The sequence below is a fragment of the Sturnira hondurensis genome, unplaced genomic scaffold (genome assembly GCF_014824575.4).
Source record: "Sturnira hondurensis isolate 20B ecotype Veracruz unplaced genomic scaffold, ASM1482457v3 Scaffold0016184, whole genome shotgun sequence".
NCBI classification, from domain to species: Eukaryota; Metazoa; Chordata; class Mammalia; order Chiroptera; family Phyllostomidae; genus Sturnira; species Sturnira hondurensis.
The window spans coordinates 3,155,072-3,179,546 of NW_028088815.1; the positions used below are offsets into that span (position 1 = coordinate 3,155,072).

Sequence of the window (24,475 nt, forward strand, 5' to 3'; positions counted from 1 at the left end):
AAGACACAACTCTGCATTAACAGATGCTCCCGGCAAAAAGAACTAAATCATCTGCAAGTATACACCACGTTGCAATGATTGTTTCATATACTATTTATGTAGTCAGATCTCTTTTTGAATATGCACTAAAAAATAACAATGGAACAAATAAGTTCAGGAACTATATTTAACCATCATTACACTTATTACAAGCCTGATCCACTGTATAACCAAATGTTTTCCAAAATACTCCCCACCAATTTGATTAAGTAAAATCACAGCAAACAACTTTAGCCTCTGATTTGGTTCCATTATACATATATCTTATATCAAAACGACACTGTTAATGTAGGCAGGGTAGCTCAATTATTTAAAAGGAAGTACTCATGCCCTGTTCTAAACAAGCTTCCCAGGAAGTGGGAATAATTTAGAGGTACTGAATGAAGGGAAGCACTGAGTGTCCCTGCACAGCACCGGGTAAGCATCAGGCACAAATTAAAGCCCAGGACTAAAGAGTTCAATATCACCACTTATGAGTCAGAAAATCTTGGGAATCATTTAAACACTCACATTTAATCCTCGTCCATTTTACCTTTATTCCTGAAACAACTGATATATGCATTAGTGTGCTAAATCTACTAAAACCTCAGGAATATTTGCTCCATTTTTCAATACTACTCACTCTACAATGGTTTAACTCTACTTTTGCTTAATACAGGCCACACATTCAATACGCAAAAGAATAAGCTGTTTACTTCTAAAAGAAATCTATTCCTTTACAATTATGAAGCCATTCATATATTTTTTTAATATTTTATTTATTTTTAGAGAGAGGGAAAGGGAAGGAGAAAGCATGGGAGAGAAACATCAATGTATGGTTGCCTCTTGTGTGTCCCCTACTGCGGACCTGGCCTGCAACCCAGGCATGTGCCCTGACTGGGAATCAAACCAGCAGCCCTCTGCTTCACAGGCCCATGTTCAATCCACTAAGCTACACCAGCCAGGGCCATTCATATATTTTTTAAATGGCTTTTCCTAACAATTTTCCAGTTTAAGGAACTCCCAATCAGTTTCAATTTATTTCACAAGGCAAATGTAAACACTGAAGTACATACATATACCAGGACATTTGTGACCCACCTTACAACCCCCACTAAAAGTCTAAGGTGGCAAATACTTTTGTGTATTGCTTTAGCTGTGAAATAATTTTTAAAGATACACTTTTTTAAAATGAGATCTATAAAAAAGTAAACCAAGAATGTTGTCTTTAGAAAGCTCAGATTTCTCTATCAATTCAATATATATATTACAATTAAGTAAAACATTGTTATATATTAAATGGTAAAGAAACCTATCTGAGGAATTTACAGATCAATATCTTAATATAAAATATTCAAATACATATACTCTGCAATTTCTTTAAAAACATCCACTTCAAACAAAGGGAGCATGCTAACAAAGGGATCCTAAATATTTCCACATTCAAAGCAAGATTCTCCTTGTGATTATCCTTGCTTCTTCTCAACTTCATATCATTCATCTTCCCACAGATCAGAACACCCAATCCTCTATTACTCTGAACTGTGTGCAGTTCAGATCCTATTATTAATTAACAATTTTGTTGTTGTAACTGGCTATGGGTTTTTTCCTATAAAAAAGAACTGAGTATTAAACAATCCTTTTTAAAAATTCATGAGAATTCCGGCCAAAATGGAGGCGTAGGTGGACACACTGTGCCTTGTCACACAACCAAAATTAAGGACAACAAAAATTTAGAAACAGCAAAACAACCAACAGACAGAAAACTGAACTGTACAGAAGTCAGAAAACCATTCATCCAGACTGGTAAGTGGGTGGAGTCGGTGACCACAAAAAGGTGTGGAGCAGGAAAAGTGCCAGTTGGCAGACCCAGAGCACCCAGGAGGCAGCTACCAGACCCTCGATGCAGGGAAGCAATGAGTAGACCCAGTGAGGCACGCAAGGTGGTTGGCTGATCACAGTCCCACATCCGTGTGCAGATAAACCAGGCAAAAATGAGCAGTGAGACAAACCGCACAACCAGGGCCCCAGCAATGGGAAATAAAGCCTAAAAGCACCAATTGAAAATACTTGGGGGCAGGGGGTGAGGTGTCAGGAGAGTCTCCCAGCCTCAAGGAAGAGTTCACTGGAGAGACCCACAGAGTCCTAGAACTTGCACAAGTCCACCCACCAAGGAACCTGCACCAGAAGAGTCCAGTTTGCTTGCGGGAAGCAGCAGAAGGGACTGAAATTCAAGAGAGTGGAGCAAGCACCATTGTTCCCTCTCTGACCCCCATATACAGTGTCACAACCCCTGGTGAACATCTAAGGCTCCACCCCTCACTATATAACAGGTACAAACTGACCAAAAAAATGGCTCAAACACAATAACAAATCAAAGCCCCAAAGCCAACACTTTTAAGCGACCAAGAGATAGCCAAACTATCAGATGCACAGTTCAAGACACTGGTGATCAGGATGCTAACAGAACTGGTTGATTTTGGCCACAAATTAGATGACAAAATGAAGGCTATACTAAGTGAAATGAAGGAAAATGCACAGAGAACCAATAGTGATGGAAAGAAAACTGGGACTCACATCAATGGAGTGGACTAGATGGAAGAAAGAAAAAACTAAACAGAAAAGAATGAAGAAACAAGAATTCAAAAAAATGAGGACAGGCTTAGGAACCTCCAGGACATCTTTAAACATTCCAACATCCAGATCATAGGGATACCAGAAGTAAAAGAGGAAGAGCAACAAGTGGAAAACTTATTTGAAAAATTAATAAAGGAGAACTTCCCCAATCTGGCAAAGGAAATAGACTTTCAGGAATCCAGGAAGCTCAGAGTCCCAAAGAAGGTGGACCCAAGGAGGATCATAATATTTGATTATGATCAAATACGACGCACCAAGGCACATCATAATTACATTAGCCAAGATTAAAATGAAGGAGAGAATCCTAGGATCAGCAAGAGATAAGGGGACAGTCACCTACAAAGGAGTTCCCATCAGACTGTCACCTGATTTCTCAAAAGAGACCTTACAGGCAAGAAGGAGCTGGGAAGAAGTATTCGAAGTCATGAAAGGCATGGACGTGCATCCAAAATTACTCTATCCAGCAAAGCTTTCATTTAGAATGGAAGGGCAGATAAAGTTCTTCGTAGATAAAGTCAAGCTAAAGGAGTTCATCATCACCAAGCCCTTATTATATGAAATGTTAAAGGGACTTATCTAAGAAAAAGAAGATAAAAAATATGAACAGTGAAAGGACAGCAAACTCACAGTTATTAACAACCACACCTAAAACAAAAGCAAACTAAGAGGAGAGCTAGATCCGGAGCAGAAACATAGAAATGGAGATCACATGGAGGGTTAGCAACAGGGGAGTGGGAGGAGGAGAGAGGGGGGAAAAGGTACGGAGAATAAGTAGCTTAGACGGTAGGTAGAAAATAGACAGGGGGAGGGCAAGCATAGAATGGGAAAGGTAGAAGCTAAAGAACTTATGACACATGGACATGAACTAAAGGGGGAGAATTTGGGTGGGAAGGGGTCTGCAGGATGGAGGGGAATGAAGGGGGGAAAATGGGACAACTGGAATAGCATAATTAATAAAATATATTTAAAAAAATAAAAAATAAAAAAGCATGATACCATATATAGAGAACCCTAATGATCCCCCAAAAAAACTACTCGAACTGATCAATTAATTCAGTAAAGTTACAGGATACAAAATAATATCTAGAAATCAGTTGTATTTCTATACACCAATACTAAACTATTAGAAAGAAAAACTAAAAAAACAATCCCATTTACAATTGCATCAAAAATAATAAAATACCTTGCAATAAATTTAACCAAGGATGTAAAATATTCCTATACATGGAAAATTATAAGACAATGAAGAAAGAAATTGATGTTTTATAGAAATAACTGGAAGCATATACCACGTCCATGGATAGGAAGAATTAACATGATTAAAACATCCATACTACCCAAAGCAATCAATAGATTCAACGCAATTCCTATCGAGATACCAATGGCATTTTTTGCAAAATGAAAACAAATATTTCAAAAATTTACATGAACCAAAAAAGACCCTAAAAGATCCCAGGGATCTTGAGAAAGAACAAAGTTGGAGGAATTATACTAACTGATATCAAACTATACTACAAGGCCACAGTAATCAAAACAGAATATTACTGATATAAAAACAGACATATAGATCATTGGAACAGAATAGAGAGTCCAAAAATAAATCCACATCTTTATGGTCAATTAATAATTGACAAAGGTGGCAATGGGGTAAGTATAGTCTATTCAATAAATTGTGTTGAGAAAATTGGACAGACAGATGCAGAAAAATGAAAATAGACCACCTCCTTACACAATACACAAAAATAAACTCAAAATGGCCCTGGCTGGTATAGCTCAGTGGATTGAGCATCAGCCTGTGAACCGAAGGGTCACTGGTTCAATTCACATGCCTGGGTTTCAGGCCAGGTCCTCAGTAGGAGGAGTGTAAGAGGCAACCACACATTGATGCTTCTCTCCCTCTTTCTCCCTCCCTTACCCTCTCTAAAAGTAAATAACTAAAAAATGAATAAAAATAAAAAAGAATAAACTCAAAGTGGATTAAAGACTTAAGTGTAAGACCTGATCATCAAACTCCTAAAAGTAAACATAGGCAGTAAAATCTCAGACATTTCTCACAGCAATATTTTTCTGATATATCTTGCTGTACAAAGGAAACAAAGGAAAAAAATAAACAAATGGGGTTACATCAAACTAAAAAGCTTTTGTGCATTGTGTGGTACAAGTCTAACTACACAAAATTAAATCTTCTCCAATCTTACCTGTACATATGAGAACTGAGGGTTGTCTGGGGGAAAAGAAATTAAAAGATATACACATGCATACATGTGTATATTTGTATGTCCAAAATTGCTATAATAAATATGCATCCAAAAGTAACAAAGAGAATCCTAATTGTATTTTGACTTATTTATTTCCAGTATTTTCTCTAAACATACTTTTGTAACTATATATTGCATATACAAACTTGCATCTTTTATATTTTAATATCCTAAGACTTTTTTCCTATGTTATCACAAACTGTTTGTAATTATACTGATAATGTAGCTCAAAGCCTAACACATTTTAGATAACTGATATTGATCAAATAAATTCAACATCAAAACTGCTTATGGACTTTACAAAGAAAGGGAAAACACATGCTATTTCTAAAGGGTTGGTTAGTTTCCTTTCTTCTATATCTCAGAAACAAACCTTACTTTAGCATATAAAAGTATATTAGCAGCACAACAATCCCACAGTCTAGACCAGGCTCAGTACTAGCAAAATTGCTGGACAAAGGCATTTGATAGAAAAAAACTAGACTCCTCTACTGCCTCAGTTCGGGGGACATATGAATGAGTCAACTATAAAAGAAAATTTCAGTTTTGCTGTTATTGTTGTACTAAATGTGGGAGGTGATTTTTTTTTTTTTATCTTTAGAGGGGAGGGGAAGGAGAGAGGGAGAGAAATACCAATGTATGGTTGCCTCTCTGAGTGCCCTCCTGGGAACTGGCCTGCAACCCAAGCATGTGCCTTGACTGGGAAGCAAACCGCGATCTTTTGGTTCACAGGCCCGCCGCACTCAATCTACTGAGCTATACCAGCCAGGGCGATTTCTTTACCTTAACAATACAAAGCAAACTATTCAAGTACTACAAATGCTTTTCGTAAAAATGACTGACTTAACTTGACTAAACTGACTAGAGGTATTCAAGTTTAAAAAATGTCAACATCTTGAAAACTATAAATTTCTTTTTATATACTTCAATGGTATACACATAACAATCATGAAAAGTTTACACTAAAGTAAACTAATCAATCAACTAGAATATTGCTGGCTACACTTTCAGAAAGAAATAAAGGTTTTAAGTACTATGATTTGAAGTAAAGTAGTCAATCTGCATAAACTGTTCCAAAAGAAATGTTTACAATAGAGGTTTTTAAAAATTATTAGTTTCTTCCTCACATGTTTAATTTTATATTTAGAAAATTTTTATTCTTTAAAGAGAAGAATATCACTTATACCACAGTGTGTTTTACAAATTACAGGGCTAGGAAAAAAATTATCATCCTTATTGATGTCTTAAAACTTAATTTAAATGCTTGAATATAAAAGATTAAAAATTGCGCAGAATTTTAAAACTTTGAATTTGTGGAAATTTCATATTAATCCATTAGATGCCTAAAGTATGCTGAAGAGACACTGTGCTTGGTTCCTATCCTTATCAAACAGATTCAATCCTACTTAGTGTTTAAAAAGTAGGTTAGACCAGATCTGTGTGAAAGCTTTCAAACCTTCTAAACTAGTACAGAGTGAGAAGGGGAAGATAGGTGACTCTGAAGTTTTTTTCATGTTGGGAGATTTTTTGACATCACTTCAACAAGATCTACAATCACATGGGCATTATTTACCATGACCATGAATATTTGAATTTTCCTTGTGATACCCTTCAATGCAAACAATGGGTAGAGCACTGGGAGGATGACACTGTAAAGTTAAATGTGCTCCTTGCCTGAGAACAGTAGTTCCTCAAATAATCTGACCATACTTCAGTATTCACCAAACCTAACCAAATTCTCTAACATTACCAACAAACAAAAATTACCTTTAAAGACTGAAAAGTTAAAGAAAGGAATGCCAATTGTATCAATCTTACTTTGAGGAACAGGAAAAAAAATAATTTTCAAAGAACCAGTTGAAAGCCTATTTCTAAGAAGAAAAAAGAAAACGACCCTTCTCTCTATTTTATACAAAGTGCCTAAAAGTCTCCAAAGACTTATACAAATGTCAAGAGACTAACATTCTGGAACACTGTTTCTAGATAGGCAATGTGATTCCTAGACAATTACGATTCTGTTTATGTCAGTAAATAATATATTCATTTTTATTTTACTTTGTAAAACTAAATGTTTAGCACCATGACATATTTATGGATGATCATTTTTTGAGAGCAGAATTAGTGACTTTACTACTTTTCCTTTAATATAATTTGTGTAATGTCAAAGTGGTAAAACCAAAAATTAAAAACTACAGGGAAAAAGAAAAGTTTTTGCCATTTGCAAAACTCCCAACCCATTTTCTACAATCCAGTTTTTACATCACAAAAGGGAACCAATCCTGAATCAATTCTACAACCAAAACAAGGTTTTATGTAGTCTGTATTTGGCAGAAATGCATTTATGAGGGTACTATAAACAAATGAACAAAAAACAACATGACTAGAACCATATTCTCATTCTACTGACCTGTGGTAAAAGCATCAAGGGAAAGATGAACAGGACAAAAGGGGGAGGATATATCAAGTATGATGAGAGCAAAAGCAATGTCAGTGTGTGAGACACCATGAAATGGATAGGAGAAATAGGAATAAGGGTATGCGTTGGCGAGGGTGGGGTGGGGGGACAGAGGTGGTGCAGAAGAAGGCCAGGGGAAGTTTATATGGTTACTTGTAAAGGTTGGAAGAGGTAATGATAGCTGAGAAAGAGTTTAACAACTTTTTTAGCCTAGGAAAAACTTGAACAAATGCCTCTGGGAGAGAATCTAGGGAGTGGAAGAAGCTAAAAACACCTGCAAGGTGACATAATTCACAGTATAAGGTTTCTGATGAACGGCGGCAAAGCTCAGTGGTATGGGGAGGCAGGGGATAGGGTGGGATAAGGGGAGAGAACTCGTTTTCTCCCACACAAATACAATAAATAGAAACAAACCAGGATTTAAAAAGAAAATAAGAGAAAGAAGAAAAAAAGAAAAGTAAATCAGGAAAGACAAACAACAGACAGACAGAAAGCTTGCTATGCAGTCCAAGACGACCCTCTAGAGCCTCTATTCCCCAATCACTGTGTTGCCCAGAAGCTCTTCTCTATAGAAATTCTCAAGCCACGACTGCAAAAGGATGTCAAGAGTAGGTATAAATGCAGGTAGTGTGTTTATGTATCTGGTGCAAGAAATGAAAGGTTCTGTCCTTTGGCAGTTTCTATTGGGTTGGCCAAAAAGTCGGCTACATTTTTTCCATAAAATAAAAGACATTTTTCATTTTCATTTTCACCAGTAACTTTATTGATCAGGATATTTTGAGTATATTAGCTACCTCCCACTATTGGCTTCTAGTGGGTAGAAGCCTGAGATGCCACTAAACATCTTCCCACGCATAAGACAGCCCACAGCAAATAATTATTTGGCCAAAATGTCAATAGTACAAACAGACTTTGCAAATCATTTTTGATACATTCGATCAGTCACAGGACACAGCACAAATCTTTATCTTTGTGTTTCTCTTGCATTTTTACCTTTCTTGAAGTAATAATGCATAATACATCAAAAATAATATACATATTATTCCATCTCCAATATTAAAATGACTGCACAAAAATTCACCAGTTTTGGTAAGTTTTTTAAATGCATACTGATACGACAACTATTACAAAACAATCTAATAAAACTGTTTTGAATGAAGTTAAAGATAACTAAGTGCTAATAGAGCCATCATACAGAAAAAAGGTAACAGTTTTTTGGCCAACCTAATATTTTACCTGTGAAGCAACAGATCAGACCTCCTTCTAACATAAAAAGTAATTGGCAGTGTAAAAACAGGAAATCATCGGGAGCATGGGAAAGAAAATTTTTAGGAGAAATCTAGTAAGACTATCAGTGTTAATGTTCTTAAATGGTTCTTTTTGTTATAAAAAAACTTAGACCAATAAAATGGTATACCCTCTTTGGAAAACAGAATAGAGGGTCCTCAAAAAGTTAAAAATAGAATTACGATGTGTTCCAACAATCCCACTTCTGGGTATATCCAAAATAAGATCTCAAAGAGATATCAGCATTCCCTGATTCACTAATATTGGCAACAAATGTCCATCAAGAAATCAATAGATAGCCCTGGCTGGTGGGCTCAGTGGATTGAGTGCCAGCCTGTGAATCAAAGAGTTGCTGGTTCTATTCCCAGTCAGGGAACATGCCTGGGTTGAAGGCCAGGTCAGGTCCCCAGTAGTGGGTGTATGAGAGGCAACCACACACTGATGTTTCTCTCCCTCTCTTCCCCTGTCTTAAATAAATAAATAAAATCTTTAGAAAAAAAAAGAGATGAATAAAGAAAGTGTGCTATATATATAATGAAATACTATGCAGCTATTAAAAAGAACGAAATTCTGCAGTATATGACAACATGGATGGACCTTGAAGACACTACACTAAGTGAAACAAGTTGTCCCTTGAGGACACTACACTAAGTTTCAAACACAGAAATGAAAATACTGCATGATTTCACTTATATCAAGTATCTAAAATAATCAAACTTATGATATCAAAAACTGGAATGCTGGTTATCAGTGGCTAGCAAGAGGAGTAAATGAGGAGTTATTAATCAACAGGCATAAACTCTCAGTGAAGTAAGATGAATATGCACTAGAGATGTGCTGTACAACACTATACCCATAGTCAACAATAATGTCATACACTTAAAATTTATGAAAAGGCCTGGCTGGAGTAGCTCAGTGGATTGAGGACGACCCTGCGAAGCAAAGGATCACAGTTTGATTCCCAGTCAGGGCACATGCCTGGGTTGCAGGCCAGTTCCCCACAGGGGATGCACGAGAGGCAACCACACATTGATATTTCTCTCCCTCTCTCTTTCCCTTCCCCTCTAAAAATAAATAAATAAAATCTTTAAAAAACTATTTTTAAAAATGTATGAAAAGGGTAGATCTCATGTTGAGTACTCTTACCACAATAAAAAATTGTTTTAAACAAAAGAATGAACAAACAAACTTAGGCCACCTTGGTTATGCACAATACTTAAATTCTTTTCAAAGATGATGGTGGGTAATAAAGAAGTTTAAGATGATGAGGGTTAGCTACTCCCTTACCCTATATCTTGCTAAAAAGTTACAGTAAAAACAATTCTCAGTCCAAATTCCTCCACACATACATACACTCAACTAAGCAAACATTTCTCAACAAGACAGCAAAAAAAAAAAAAAAACCCTCATACAACCTGTTCCACATGGCACATAGAGTCCAAAATTTTGTCTGATTACCATCTTGCATGAAATAGTAATTCAAGGGAGACATAATATCTCAAAGGCAGAATTCTGATATCCTTAGAGTTGCTCTAAGGCAACCAGAAATCCTCTTCTCCAAGTGCTGAATACCAAAAATAACAAATTGAAGTATAGGGCACTATTGCTCAAAACAAATGCCTCACAAGATCCTTATATCTTATTCATGCAATGGTGAAAGGTCTCTGATACATTGTAGCCAATTGAAATATCTTGAATAGCACTAATTTCACTAATAAGCATTTATATACACTATCCATACTGCTAAACAGAAAACTACTAATTGCACCAATGAAAAATCAGTTATTTAAGAATTTGGTCTTGACTGGAATATGAAAAGTTGTAAGTACTTTTAAAAGTCCATCCCTAGAGTGTCAATTCCTGAAAAAAGGAACTAACTTGACCTCAAGCATAGATTAAAAGGTTAAAACTAACACATCAGTTTATGTCTCACTGTTTTGAAAAAGTTTAAATCCTTCAGATATTGTACCACTGTGGCAAATTGCAACTACACACAAAAATCTTTCTTCCACTACTACAATGGCACATGATTACCCTGCTAAACACCCGATTTATCAGACTCTCTTACCAATTAAGGTTAAGTGACTGGATCAGGAAATGAAATGTAAAACTTCCAGATCATCTACAACTTAAGCACAAGCATATTTCTCTGAATTTTACCCATGTTTTTTCCCTTGATCTGGAACACAGGTGTTGTAACAACTAAGTGCAAACTAACTCAACTCCTTAGTCCAGAGGACAGCAACCTACAGTTATGGACAAAACCAGCCCAATGTTTGTTTATATAAATAAAGTTTTATTGGAACACACTATACCTATTTATTTCCTTATTTTCTTTGGCTTCTTTTGTACCACAACGTTTGGGAAATTGTGACAGAGATTATATGGTCCACAAAACCTAAAACATCTTTTATCTAGGTGATTATAGAAAAGGATGGCCCACTTATGCCTTAGAAAATGGCAGAGCAACAAAATACCAAGAACCAGAGCCCATCAATGTCCTTTGCAAAGGACTGGCCTGACTTCCAGTCAAGATGGAGGCATAGGTAAACATGGCTCGCCTCCTCACACAACCACATCAAAATTACAACTAAACTATAGAACAAGAGTCACTCAGAACCCTCAGAAATCGAGTTGTATGGAAGCCCGACAACAACGCAATTAAAGAAACCACATCCATCCAGAATTACAGGAGGGGCAGAGATGCAGAACAAGCTGGTCCACTACCTCTGTGTGATGAGTAAAAATTCAGGAGGGATATCTTGGGAGCAAAGAGCCTCAGCCTCACACTAGTCACCCCAGACCTGAGTTCCAGCGCCAGAAATATAAGTCCCCATAACTTCTAGCTGCAAAAACCAGCAGGCATTGAGTCAGTGGAAGAAACTTCTAGAGCCCCAAGCATTTCCTCCTAGAGAACCCACGCACGACTTACTCAGACTCACTCCCTCTGAACTCCAGCACTAGGGTAGTAGCTTGAAAGGCACCAGTGGCATATAGGGAGAACTTGAAGTGCCTCGCATCAAGGCGAAAGCTAGGGGACAGCTTTCTCCCACACAGAAAGACAGGCAGAGGCCATTGTCCCATTTCTGAACTCTCCTCACACTGACACACAGAGACAGAAGATGGGTGCCATATCTGAGACACCATCAACCTGGCTAATACTATCAGCTCCAACATGGGGATCCCCCTGAGGCACCATCCCACCCAATTTACCAGCCCACCCAAGCTGTTAACAGTGGCTTTTCCATATGAATGGCTGGTCTTGACTCATACCTCACAACTTCCTAAATCCTTCCCAACAAACAATAGCCAGTCTCAGGGAGTCTCCAGCCTTCATTCCTTTTGTAAGTGGCCCAAGCACTTGCAGCAGCCAGCCTAGGTTTACAGCTCGGCTTTGCATGGGAACCTCTAAGCCCAGCACAAATAGTAGCTACCTGCAAATTTCTTTATAACGCATGCAAAGTGGCCCTACATAGAACCCCGGTGGGGGATGACCTTGGCCTGTACCACCTGGGCAACCTCAGAGCCTGAACACCCAGTAATAGCTATAGACCATGTCAGAGAACAACCATCCTGACCCTGCACTGTGGGTCCTCCACAGAGGGCAGAGGTTGGTGTTCAATGATACAGCCAGTCTTTGCAGCTCACTGCCCTGAGTAAATCCGCCCCCCTCCCCCCACTGACACACCAACAACAATCAAGGATCAACTACAAGAGAAGGGAGTACTCAGCCCACACAGAGGGTACACCTCAAGTATCCAGCTTGGGAAATAGGGGAGACTGTGCCACTGGACCCTAAGGACGTCTACTATATTAGGCCACACTACCAAGACATGTAATAGCATGCTATTACTATTAAAATGTAATAGCATAATCAATAAATTATCATTTAAAAAGAGGAAATGGATTGGCCTCCCTAATCTAAAATGGTCAGATGTTATGTGAGAGAATATTTGAAAGTCATCTGATTTAAACCATTGTATTCTGTAACATTGATATCTATTACCTATAATAATATCTCTAATATATTCACTACCACAAACACCAACTTAGTTTTTATTGAGAAGAAGCAGATAAGTGAAATGGAAATACAGCAGGTCCTCAAATACTGGTCATTTCATTCAACATATTTTTAACATTGATTGATGAGATACCCTAGGAACTTAACTCTTGTTTACATCAATCAGCCTATGCTAAAACTAGTTTCATTACTCATCATTATGCTTAAAGTTGCAGAACCTATAAACACATTAAGTGAGGACTCACTCACAGTGACTTCATTAGAACATAGGCAACGTTAATATTAGACATATGAGATTCAAAGAAGGAAATAATTAGTAGTTACACATTGTTGGGTGCTTGTGCACCCCATACACCCTTGCTGAGTGTTCCCAGTACCAAAGTCTAAACCATCCATTGATCCTGAGCAGTTTCTGTAGCTAGTCCCAGAGGTTTAAGACCAGAAACCAGAGTGTGACTAAAATGGAGCTGCTCACGTCCTGGGGGTAAGAAAGGGGGTATACTGGTTTTGTTTGCTGCTTGCTACAAAATGTGCTAAATCAAATCCTTGGCCCTAGTTGGCAAAAAATTTCCATGAGTACTTTGCATTACTGCATGTCATGTGAGCAAGGTACTAACTGCCTTTGGTTTTAAGCTACAGTTGACCCGTTAAAAGCACCAGGGTTAGGGATTGCTGACCCCAAAATCTGCATATAAATTTTGATTCTACCTTCACATCCACAGATTCGACCATGGGAGTACACAGTTGGGAAACCAAGTTTGGGAATGTAAAACAGTGTTTTTAACCTGCTGTTATTTGAATTCACAGATTGAAACCAGCAGATATAAAGGGCATATTGTATTTATTGGACAAGTGGACTTCCAGTCAAATTTAAAAAACAAGTGGACTTCCAGTCAAGATAAAGGCATAGGTAAACATACCTTACCTCCTAGCACAACTATAACAAAAAATACAACTAGACTATAAAACAAATATCATCCAGAATCATAAGAAAATCAAGCTGTATGGAAATCCAACAACCAAAGATTTAAAGAAGCCACATTCATCCAGATGGGTAGGAGCGGGGAGATGCAGAGACATGTGGAGAGGCACAGAGGCGAGGACAGGCACAGAAACATGGAACAGGTGGTGGTCCCACATCTACATGTGGCAGATAAAAATCCAGAGGGGTACCTTGGGAGCGAGTGACCCCAGCCCTACACAAGACAACCCAACCTAGGAAACCAGTGCCAGGAAGATAAGTCCCCAAAACTTCTGACTATAAAAACCAGTATGAGTTGGGGCAGCAGAAGAAACTGCAGGATTCTCAGGAAACTCTTCTTAAAGGCCCACAACAGACTTTGGACTTACGCTGACTTACTCCCTCTGGGATTCAGCACAGGGCAACAGCTGGAAGGACACAAGTGGCATATGAGGAGAAACTGAAGTGACTGGCATCAGGGCTTCCCCCGGGTCAAAACTCCAGAGGCCAGGTAGCAGCATTATCCCCTCTCTGAGTCCTCCCCCAAATAGAGCAACAGAGGGGTGACAGGTTGCCCCACCCCACTGATTACCTAGGGCTCTGCCCCATACAATTTACAGGTGTGCTTTTCTACAATAAGCCATGTCTTATTATATTTACATATAAATATAAACACTCCTTTCTGTCTTACTAAGACAGAAAGTCAAAGCTGCTCTGCCTAATATATACAAACAAACAAGGGGAGCTCCCAAAATAAGGAGACAAAGATATATGGCCCAAATGAAAGAATAGAACAAAACTCAAGAATGAGAACAAAAAAAAAAATGGAGATAAGCTATCCATCAGATGGAGAGTTCAAAACACTGTTTATTAGGATGCTCAAGGAACTCATTGGGCATGTCAATAGGATTAAAAAGACACAGGCAGAAATGAAGGTTACTTTAAGTGAAATAAAAACAAACCTACAGGGAACCAATAGTAGAAGGGATAAAGCCAAGAATCCAATCAACAATTTGGAACATAAGGAAGAAAGACATTCAATCAGAAGAAGAACACAGAATTTAAAAAAAAAAAAACGAGGATATAGGCTAAGGAGCATCTGGGTCACCTTCAAATGTACCAAACATCTGAATCATAGTGGTACCAGAAGGAGAAGAGAAAGAGCAAGAAATTGAAAACTTATTTGAAAAAATAACGAAAGAAAACTCCCCTAACTTGGTGAAGGACAATCAAGTCCAGGAACCACAGAGCGTTCCAAACAAGATGGACTCAAAGAGGAACACACCAAGACACATCATAATTAAAATTCCAAAGGTTAATGATAAAGAGAGAATCTTAGAAGCAGCAAGAGAAAAGCAGAGGGTTACCTACAAAGGAGTTTCCGTAAGACTACCAGCTGACTTCTCAAAAGAAACTTTGCAAGCTAGAAGGGATTGGCCAGAAGTATTCAAAGTGATAAAAAGCAAGGACCTAGAACCTAGATTATTTTATCCAGAAAAGCTATCATTTGGAATTGAAGAGCAGATAAAGTGCTTCCCAGACAAGGTAAAACTAAAGGTGTTCATCACCACCAAGCCATTATTAAATGAATTGTAAAAGGAATTATATAAGAAAAAGATTAAAATTATGAACATTAAAATGGCAATAAATTTCCAAGTATCAATAATTGAATCCAAAAAAACAAACTAAGCAAACAAACAGAACAGGAACACAATCATAGATATGGAAATCATTTGGAGGGTTATCAGCTGGGAGAAGGAAAAGGGAAGTTGGGAAAAGGTGCAGGAATTAAGAAGTACAAATTGGTAGGAACAAAATACACGGGGGATTGTTAAGAACAGTATAGGAAATGCAGATGCAAAAGAACTTATATGCATGACCCATGGACATGAATCCATGGACATGAACTAAGGGGAGGTGGGGAAACTGCTGAAGGGAATGGGGGAACTGGGTGGAGTGAGGAAAATTGAGACAATTGTAAATACATAATATGTAATTATACATAAGTATATATAATTATATATTATACTTCTATAATTATAGAGATTTATATAGATGAATAAATATATTTATATGTAAATATATATTGCTGATTATGCTATTATAATTTCCCCTTTATATATATTTATTTTTTTAAATATGCATAGAGTAGTCCTGCACAGCAAATGCTGCGAGTAGAATCACTAAAACGGCCATTTCAACACTCCTTCCTAGTTTGCTTCCTTCTGCTATTGAGTGCCAAGAGCATAAAAAAACACTTCCCAGACTCCCTGGTATTCAGGGTACATACATGTGACCTTTTTTCCACCAATAAGGTATTTCCAAAGAGATGCGAATAATGTGAGGTGGTATTCCTGAGGGCAGATTAAATATCATGAAAGCACAGAAGTAAATGAAAAAGTTCTGGAATGGATGGTGTTGCTGGTTACACAACACTATAAATGTACTTAATGCCACTGAATTGCACAATTAAAAACTAATAAAGCAGTAAATTATATGGATATTTTACAATAAAAAATTTAAACTATATATATTCATTACAATATTCAGACTATTACTGACAAGCAATTGCTAAAAGGAACACATGTTTAGAGTTAGTTATACAGTAAAGAATATATAAATAGTACCATCTAAGAAAAACTATAACAAGAAAAAAAACAAGAAACAAGAAAGTCCACATAATGAGGGTTCAGTTCTAGCTTAATCATTTTTCACTTACTAAAGGAAAGCTATCACACTTGTCTGTAGGATTCTAATGATAAAGACTTTAAAAATACAGAGATATATCACATCTCTAAACACAGACTTCTGAAACAACAGCAGAGTGAAATTCTAAGAACAAAATTAGGATATTATCTGCATTGTAATTAGTTATTTTTTAAAAAGGTGTCTTCAAACTGTATGAATTGAATACCTAAATGTTAGTTCTAATGAAACACAAATAGCCACCAGAAGTCATGAGATCTCAAAGCACTACTAGATCCTCACCATCTCAATGTGTGCCACTGAATGATGACGCTATCCATAAAAGCAACTCATCTAGATGCTCTTAAATTTTTTTAGTTTTATTTTAATTTCATAAGTAATATGTGAATACACCATTTTGATTTTTTAGTGTTTTTTTACATTTATATATTTTTTTATTTAATTATTGTTCAAGTACAGTTTTCTGTCTTTTACTACCATCCCAGCCCACCCCCCAGTTCTCCCCACCTCCCTCCCATTTCCAACCCCCTTAGTTTTTTTTTTTAATTAAGATAATCTTTTTTTTAAGATTTTATTTATTTATCTTTTGAGGGGAAGGGAAGGGAAGGAGAGAAGTATCAATGTATGGTTGCCTCTCGTGAGTCCCCTGCTGGGAACCAACCAGCCTGCAACCCAAGCATGTGCCCTGACTGGGAATCGAACCTCGATCGTGTGCTTCGCAGGCCCACACTCAACTCACTAAGCTACACCAGCCAGGGCCCACCCGCCTTAGTTTTTGTCCATGTGTCCTTTATATTTGTTCCTATGAATCCTTCCCCTTTTCCCCTGAAATTCTCTCCCCTCTCCCCTCTTTTTTTTTTAGTTTAAGCAGTACAGATAACCATCACCCCAAGGCTTCTTAGTGTCACTTCCTACCTTAAAAGCAATTGTTAACTTTTTCATGTGCCTTTCCAGACTTACCTGTGCATTTTCATACATATATGTACATATAAAATTGAGCAGTTTCGTGTTTAAGACTAATTCCCATAAATTGTATCATGCCACATTCTGCAACTTGTTTAACTGCTACACAAAATCCCTAGTAATAACCTATGATAGGTAAATCCCAAGTTATTTAACCATTCCTCTAAAAATGGACACTATTTCCAATTTGCAAATATTACAAACTGCAGTAAGTTTTCCTCACATGCTAAAAGACAATATCTGAAAGTGTAAATCCTTGATTTCAGTGTATGATTCATTGGTTTCTTGCAAACGGCTTCAGATCTATACTAAAAATAATGAAGTCAACCACCCAAATACTCCTCTTTTCTGAAAATTCCTGGTACACTAGAGAAAAAGAAATATCTTAATAAGGCTATAACTGTCATGTATTGTGAAATCTAACTTTTCTCCAAATGCAATGTCTGCTGGCACAGGAAGAAATGCTTGGTGCAGCTATTAGCACATGTTTTCTGTGTAAAGGGATAAATATATTCAACATCTGAACAACACAAGATAGAAAAACCCTACTTTAATAAAGGTGGCGGCTGGCTCTGTGGACAGAAAGAACTAGAGAAAAAGCTGCCCCACCACAACAAAAAACACATATAATAGAAAGCCCAAGAAAATGAATATCTGAGTATTATTTATACAACTCAAAGTAATCAAAGAATTTCCCCTAAGAACATAAATTGCTAGTTCCATTTATATCATACTGGTCTCTGTTTTCTAATCAACTATTCTATGTTCTACCCACCATATCCCTTTACCATTAAATAAGCCCTCAACACTTCCCTCTGCCTTCCCTGATCATTCCAACATTTACCACAGATACTTTGCTATATAAAGAGATATAAGGAGACAGATAAATCACATTCCCTCCCCTCCACAAGTACAGTCTGATACAAATGACAGAATTCCATACCAAATGCAGATAAAAGTAATGAACAAGAACATCTACAAGTTGCAAATTTAGAAATTGGTTTCATGAAGAATTGGTTATTGAAATATAAAACTGGATTTCTAATAAATGGAGAGGAATGTGAAGGGAATTACCAACAGAGAAAAAGCAAATTCAAAATTGTAGAAAAGTGAAAGGCTTCAACCTATTTAAAAATCTGTGAAATGGCTTGAAATTAAGGTGTATAAGGAGGCATTGATGGAAATGATGAGAAAGAATGATAGAAAGAGTAGAAAAAAAACAGGTCAAAAGGAATCTTGAATGTCATAGCAAAAAAAAATGGGACTTTAGGAAGTTCTCAACGTGTCTCTTCTATGAAAAGAAAATAATGTACATATTTTATTGTTGTACTCTGTCATTAACAACAAGTTACTGCAGTTGGGCCATTCAAAGCAGTTAGCTGTAAAACCTCTCCTTTCTCTCCCACTAATCTCAAAGGAAGCTCAACAAGTAGTGCTGTCAACAATGAAAACCCCTTTTCTTCTCTTCTGTTATCTAACCAAACTTTTCCCATAATATATGTAGCATAATATGTAGGATACAAATACCCAGCCTTGACCAGGTATCTCAGCTGGTTAGAGCACTGTCCAAATACACCAAGATTGTGGGTTCAATCCCTGGTCAGGGCACATAATTAACCAATGGATGCATAAATAAGTGGAACAACATATCAATGTTTCTCTTGCTCTTGTGCTCTCAACTCCTTTCTCATTCTGTCTAAAAGTCAATAAACAAAAATTTTAGAAAAAAGACACATCCATTCAACCTCATCAAATTTCTTCCCGTAATTGTTTTTAAAAACACACTGGTCATTCTAATTCCAGTGTGAATTTTAAAATGAAATAAGCATATTTTACCCCATCTGTCCCACTGAATCCAACTATGAAAACTGAATAGAACACATGAATCAACTATTTGCAAACTCTGAAAATGAAATAAAAGCAGGCAAATCAAGGGAGAACAAAATTCAAATTACTATAAACCAGAAGTATTAGCATTTTCTTTTCCTCTGTGGTCCCCCTGACTAACAAGCAAAGCGAAAGGGGATATTTATTTGAAACCTGCACACCAATGTTTATAGCAGCCTTATTTATAATTACTGAAACTTGGAAGGAACCAAGATGTCCTTCAGTAGCTGGATAGGTAAACTGTGTCACTACACTTTTATCTCAACTTACAGAAAATACAACATCAAGAGTAAATCCTGAAAGAGAGATCCAAGTTGGAGGAGGAATGAGTGGAACTTATACTAACCTCCTCCCACAACCAATCTGGAATTATAACTAAATTGAGGAGAAATCACCTGGAATAAACAACTAAACAATGGTGAGAGAGAAGCCTTATAACCTCAGACAGACAGAAGAATCAGTTTCAGCACAACGTAACTAGTAGGGAGTGAGGTGGACACGGAAAAGAGCTGTCTGGGCACCCAGAGGTGGCAGCTGAAGTGCCAGAGGAATATTACAGCAGCCAGTTGGATCCCATTGAGAAGTGTGGGGTATAAACCCTAGCTGGGATTTCTAGCCTAGAGCACCAGAGCCTGAGAAGTACACTGATAACATTCAGCTGCGAAAAGCATGAAGGTTTCTCTCTGCCAGAAACTGATTGTCAGAGACACAAAGAGCTACTTAAAAGGGCCAATGCATAAATTTTCATTTGCAGCCACTTACCCTGTGCTCCAGCAAGGTGGACTAGAGATGCTTGAGGAGAGACTGGGGATGGAGGCTTTAGGGAAAGAACTGAGAGAGTAGCCACCAAGATCCTCCCGCTGAGTCATCCCCATACTGCAGCAGCCATCTTGCTCAGACTGATCACTTCCCTCCCAGGGGCAGCAATCTGAAGGGAAACAACAGCCCTGACCACAGGAGGGGCTCTGCCCCACCCTGTGGTGCTTAAGCCAGACTGCTGAGTGCAGAGTGACTAGATTAACAACTGAAGGAGTCAGCCACAGACAGTAGATTCTAGAAGTCTTGAACAGGCTGCCTAAAGCCAGATGGAATCACTACCTGGCATCACCAGAGGTGAATCCAGAAATGAAAAACAGTAGTAAGTACTAGACACCACTGAGACGAAATCCACTGTTGGTCTTCTCCATAGTTTGCAATATTTTCTTTCCTGCATACCTTTTTAACATTCATTTCTTATCCTTCAAGTTTGTGCATATTAAGTCACTAGATTTCATACTATAGTTTAGTTCAATTCACATATTTTGCTCCTCTGCTCTCTTATCCCATTTTACCTTCTTCTTTCCTCTTATTATTTTTGTTTTACATTTTGTTTTCTCTCTTGCTATAACTTGTTTCTATCCTGCACTCTATTTCTTCTATATCCAGCCTCTCAAAACCAATTTTCTTGTCAATGATCATCTCACATTCTTTTTCCCACTCTGAAAATATCCGCACTCTTTCTCCACCTTTAGCAATCTTTGCTCATTGGTTGTGGATAGGGTAGTCATTGTCTTTTTTCAATTTTATCTCTATATCTTCACTATTTTTATATTTCAAATATCAAATTTTACTATTGCCCTCTTCTACTCTTTTTTATCTTAAATTTTAATTTTTCCCTGTGTTATTTTTTCTTTTTTCTATATCATCCTGCCCTTTTTTTTCTTTTCTTTTTTCTTTTACTTGTCTCAAATTTTAATTTTTCTCTATTGTAGCCTGGCTTTCATTCTTCTCTTAGTACTCCCTCTCCCTCCTTCTATCATCTCAAAATCAATTCCCTTTCCTCTAGACATCTCTTAAGATTTCCTTTCTTTCTTTTTCCCCTCTTATTCCCATCCCACCTACATTAATTTTAGCTCATTTGCTATAGATAGTGCTGTGGTAGATCTTTTTCTTCAATTTGATTCCTATTTTTTAAATTATTTATCTACCTTTTTTTCTTTTTCTTTCTCTCTCACAATCTTGTATTTTGTACTTTTTAAATGCCTTTTTAACCTAATGCTATAAGCTTCCCTTTTGTTATTTCATTCCACCTTATTCATACCCTTTTATATTGATGATGTTAATTTTATTTTCTCTCTTCGATTTGCCCTGATTTCCAGCTCTTCTTAGTGCTCCTCCCTCTACACTCTCAGTATAATTTTTCTTTCACTAAGTCATCTCATATTTGTTCTCCTTTCTTATCATCTTAATCTCTTTTCTTATTGTCTTAATCTCTTTACACTCTTATTAATAATGGCTCCTTTGCTACTGATAGTGGGATTGTCGGTGGGAGTTATTTTTGTGGATGTGGTTTTGGTTCCTGAGCTTTATGGTTTCGTTCTGGCAGTGCATGAACAACAACATACAAGATGGGGTGGGCAGAGTAACCCTCAGTCAACCAGCTGGAGGGAAGGACCCACCAAAGAAAAACCCAACAACAATAAGAACACAATGATATCCAGAGAGCCAACATAAATGGCATAAAGGGTATCCCAAGGGCATCAAGTTCAGGAGATCAGGGAGACTGCACCACTGAATCACACAAGTCTCCTATCACAGAAGTTCACATCACAAAGACAGAGAGTCAAAGCAGATCAATTTAAGAAGCGGAAGCACACAAGAAGAATCTCCCAACAAATGGGAAATCAAAGAAACAACCCTCCATCAAAAGGAAAGAAGGAATCCCCAGAAAGAGTGCTGAATGAAATAGAGGCAAGTAAACTATAAGATATTGAATTCAAAACAATGGTTATAAGGAAGCTCAATGAGAATTACCAAAACTACAAGGAAGATACAAGGAACTTACTGTGAACTGCATCAGCATGAAAAAGGACATAGAAACTATCAAAAAGAGCCAGGAGGACATGAAGAATACACTTTCTACATTGAAGAATACAGTAGAAAGCAGGCTACTGCCTTCATCAAGGCAGGCTAGATGAAGCAGAGGATCAAATCAGTGAGCTGGAGGACAAGTTAGAAAAAAATTCCCAGGAAGAGCAAGAAAGAAAAAAAGACTCAAAAAGAACAAACTGGGGTTAAGAAAACTGCAGGACAATATTAAATGTGATCATATCCATAATATAGGAATACCAGAAGGAGAGGAAGAGGAGCAGGGAATAGAACACCTATTTGAAAAAGTAATAATGGAACACTTCCCAAACTTGATGAGAGAAAAAGCCACACAAGTCCAAGAAGCACAGAAGGTCCTAATCAAGAAGAAGCCAAAGAACCCCACTCCAAAAAACATCATAATTAAATGGCAAAATTCAAAGACAGAGAATCTTAAAGGAACCAAGGGAGAAATGGGAAGTAACATACAAGGGAATCCTGATAAGGCTAGCATCTGACTTCTCAACAAAAACGCTACAACCCGGAAGGGAATGACAAGAAATATCCCAAGCAATGAAAACCAAAAGCCTGCAACCAAGACTACTCTACCCAGCAAGGGTATTAATGAGAATGGAAGGTGAAATAGAAGATTCCCAGACAAAGAAGAAGAAAAGAATATACCTCCACCAAATCAACATCGCAAGATATGCTAAAGGACTGCCATAGAACATAAAGAAGATAAAGAAAAAGAGAGAGAGAGAAACAGGAATAAAGGAGGCAAATGACAATGAATAAGTACCTACCAATAATAACCTTAAATGTAAATGGATTAAAAGCTCCAATCAAAACATAGGATAGCTGAATAGATAAGAAAACATGACCCACACATATGCTACCTAGAAGAGACCCACCTCAGAAAAAAACACCTACACAGACTGAAAGTGAAGGGTTGGGAAAAAATATTCCAACCAACTGAACAGGAAAAAAAGCTGGCATAGCAATACTTGTATCAGACAAGATAGACTTCAAAACAAAGGCCATAAAGAGACACAGGACACTTCATAAAACTCAAGTGAAGAATCCACTAAGAAGACATAAACATTATAAACACATATGCATCCAACATAGGAGCACCCAAATATATAAGAAAAACCTTGAACAACTTCAAGAAAGGCATAGACAGTAACACATTGTCTATGTTAAAAACTAGAGGTTTTTAACACCCCGTTGTCAACAATGGATACATTTCCAAACAAAATACCAATAAGGATAGTGTGACACTAAACAACACACTAGATCAAATGGACTTATACAGAAACTTTCACTCCAAAGAAGCAAATACATATTCTTTTCAAATGCACATAGAACATTTTCAAAGACAGACCACACAATAGGACACAAAACAAGCCTCAACAAATTCAAGAAAATGGAAATCAAATCAAGTATTTTCTCAGACAACAAAGGCCTGAAACTAGAAACCAAACTGAAGGAAAAAATCTCAAAAACAGTGAGATTTGTGGAGATTGAATAGCATGCTATTAAAGAATGAATATGTTAATAATGAGATCAAGGAAGAAATCAAAAACTTTCTGGAAACAAATAAAAATGAACTCAGCCCTGGCTGGCGTAGCTCAGTGGATTGAGCGCGGGCCTGCGAACCAGACGATCGCGGTTCGATTCCCAGTCAGGGCACATGCCTGGGTTGCAGGCCGGTTCCTTGCAGGCTAACTACCAGCAGGGGACGCACAAAAGGCAACCGTACATTGATGTTTCTCTCCCTCTCTCCTTCCCCTCTGAATTTAAATAAATAAATAAAATCTTTAAAAAAAAAAAAAATGAACTCACAGCAGCACAAAACTTCTAAGACATAGCAAAGGCAGTCCGGAGAGGGACATGCATAGTGCTACAGGCCCACCTAAAAAGGATAGAAGCATTTCAGATAAACAACCTAACCCTACATCTACAAAAACTGGAGGATCAACAACAAACAAAGCTCAGGGCATGTTGAAGGAAGGAAATAACCAAAATCAGAGCAGAATTAAATGACATAGAGACTAAAAGAACAATACAAAGGATCAACAAATCCAGGAGCTGGTTCTTTGAAAAGGTAAATAAAATTGACAAGCCTTTAAGCAGGCTCATCCAAAAAAAAAAAAAAGAGAGAGAGAGAGAGGGGACCCAAATAAACACAATCAGAAATGAAAGAGGAGAGATTACAACTGATACCACAGAAATATAAAGGACTATAAGAAATTACTATGAAAAACTATATGCCAACAAATTTGAAAACTTGGGTAAAATGGAGAAATTTCTAGAAAAATGTAATCTTCCAAAACTGAATGAAGAAGAATCAGAAAGACTGAACAGATATAACAGCTATCGAAATCGAAGCAGTAATAAAAAAACTCCTGACACACAAAAGCCCTGAACCAGGC

General features: G+C 37.3%; 1 protein-coding gene across 1 annotated transcript in view; it reads right to left on the reverse strand.

The window, feature by feature from the left end:
• The window catches only part of PCCA (propionyl-CoA carboxylase subunit alpha), a 468,144-nt gene that overhangs the window by 426,015 nt on the left and 17,654 nt on the right, over nucleotides 1–24,475 (reverse strand). The window lies entirely within an intron of this gene.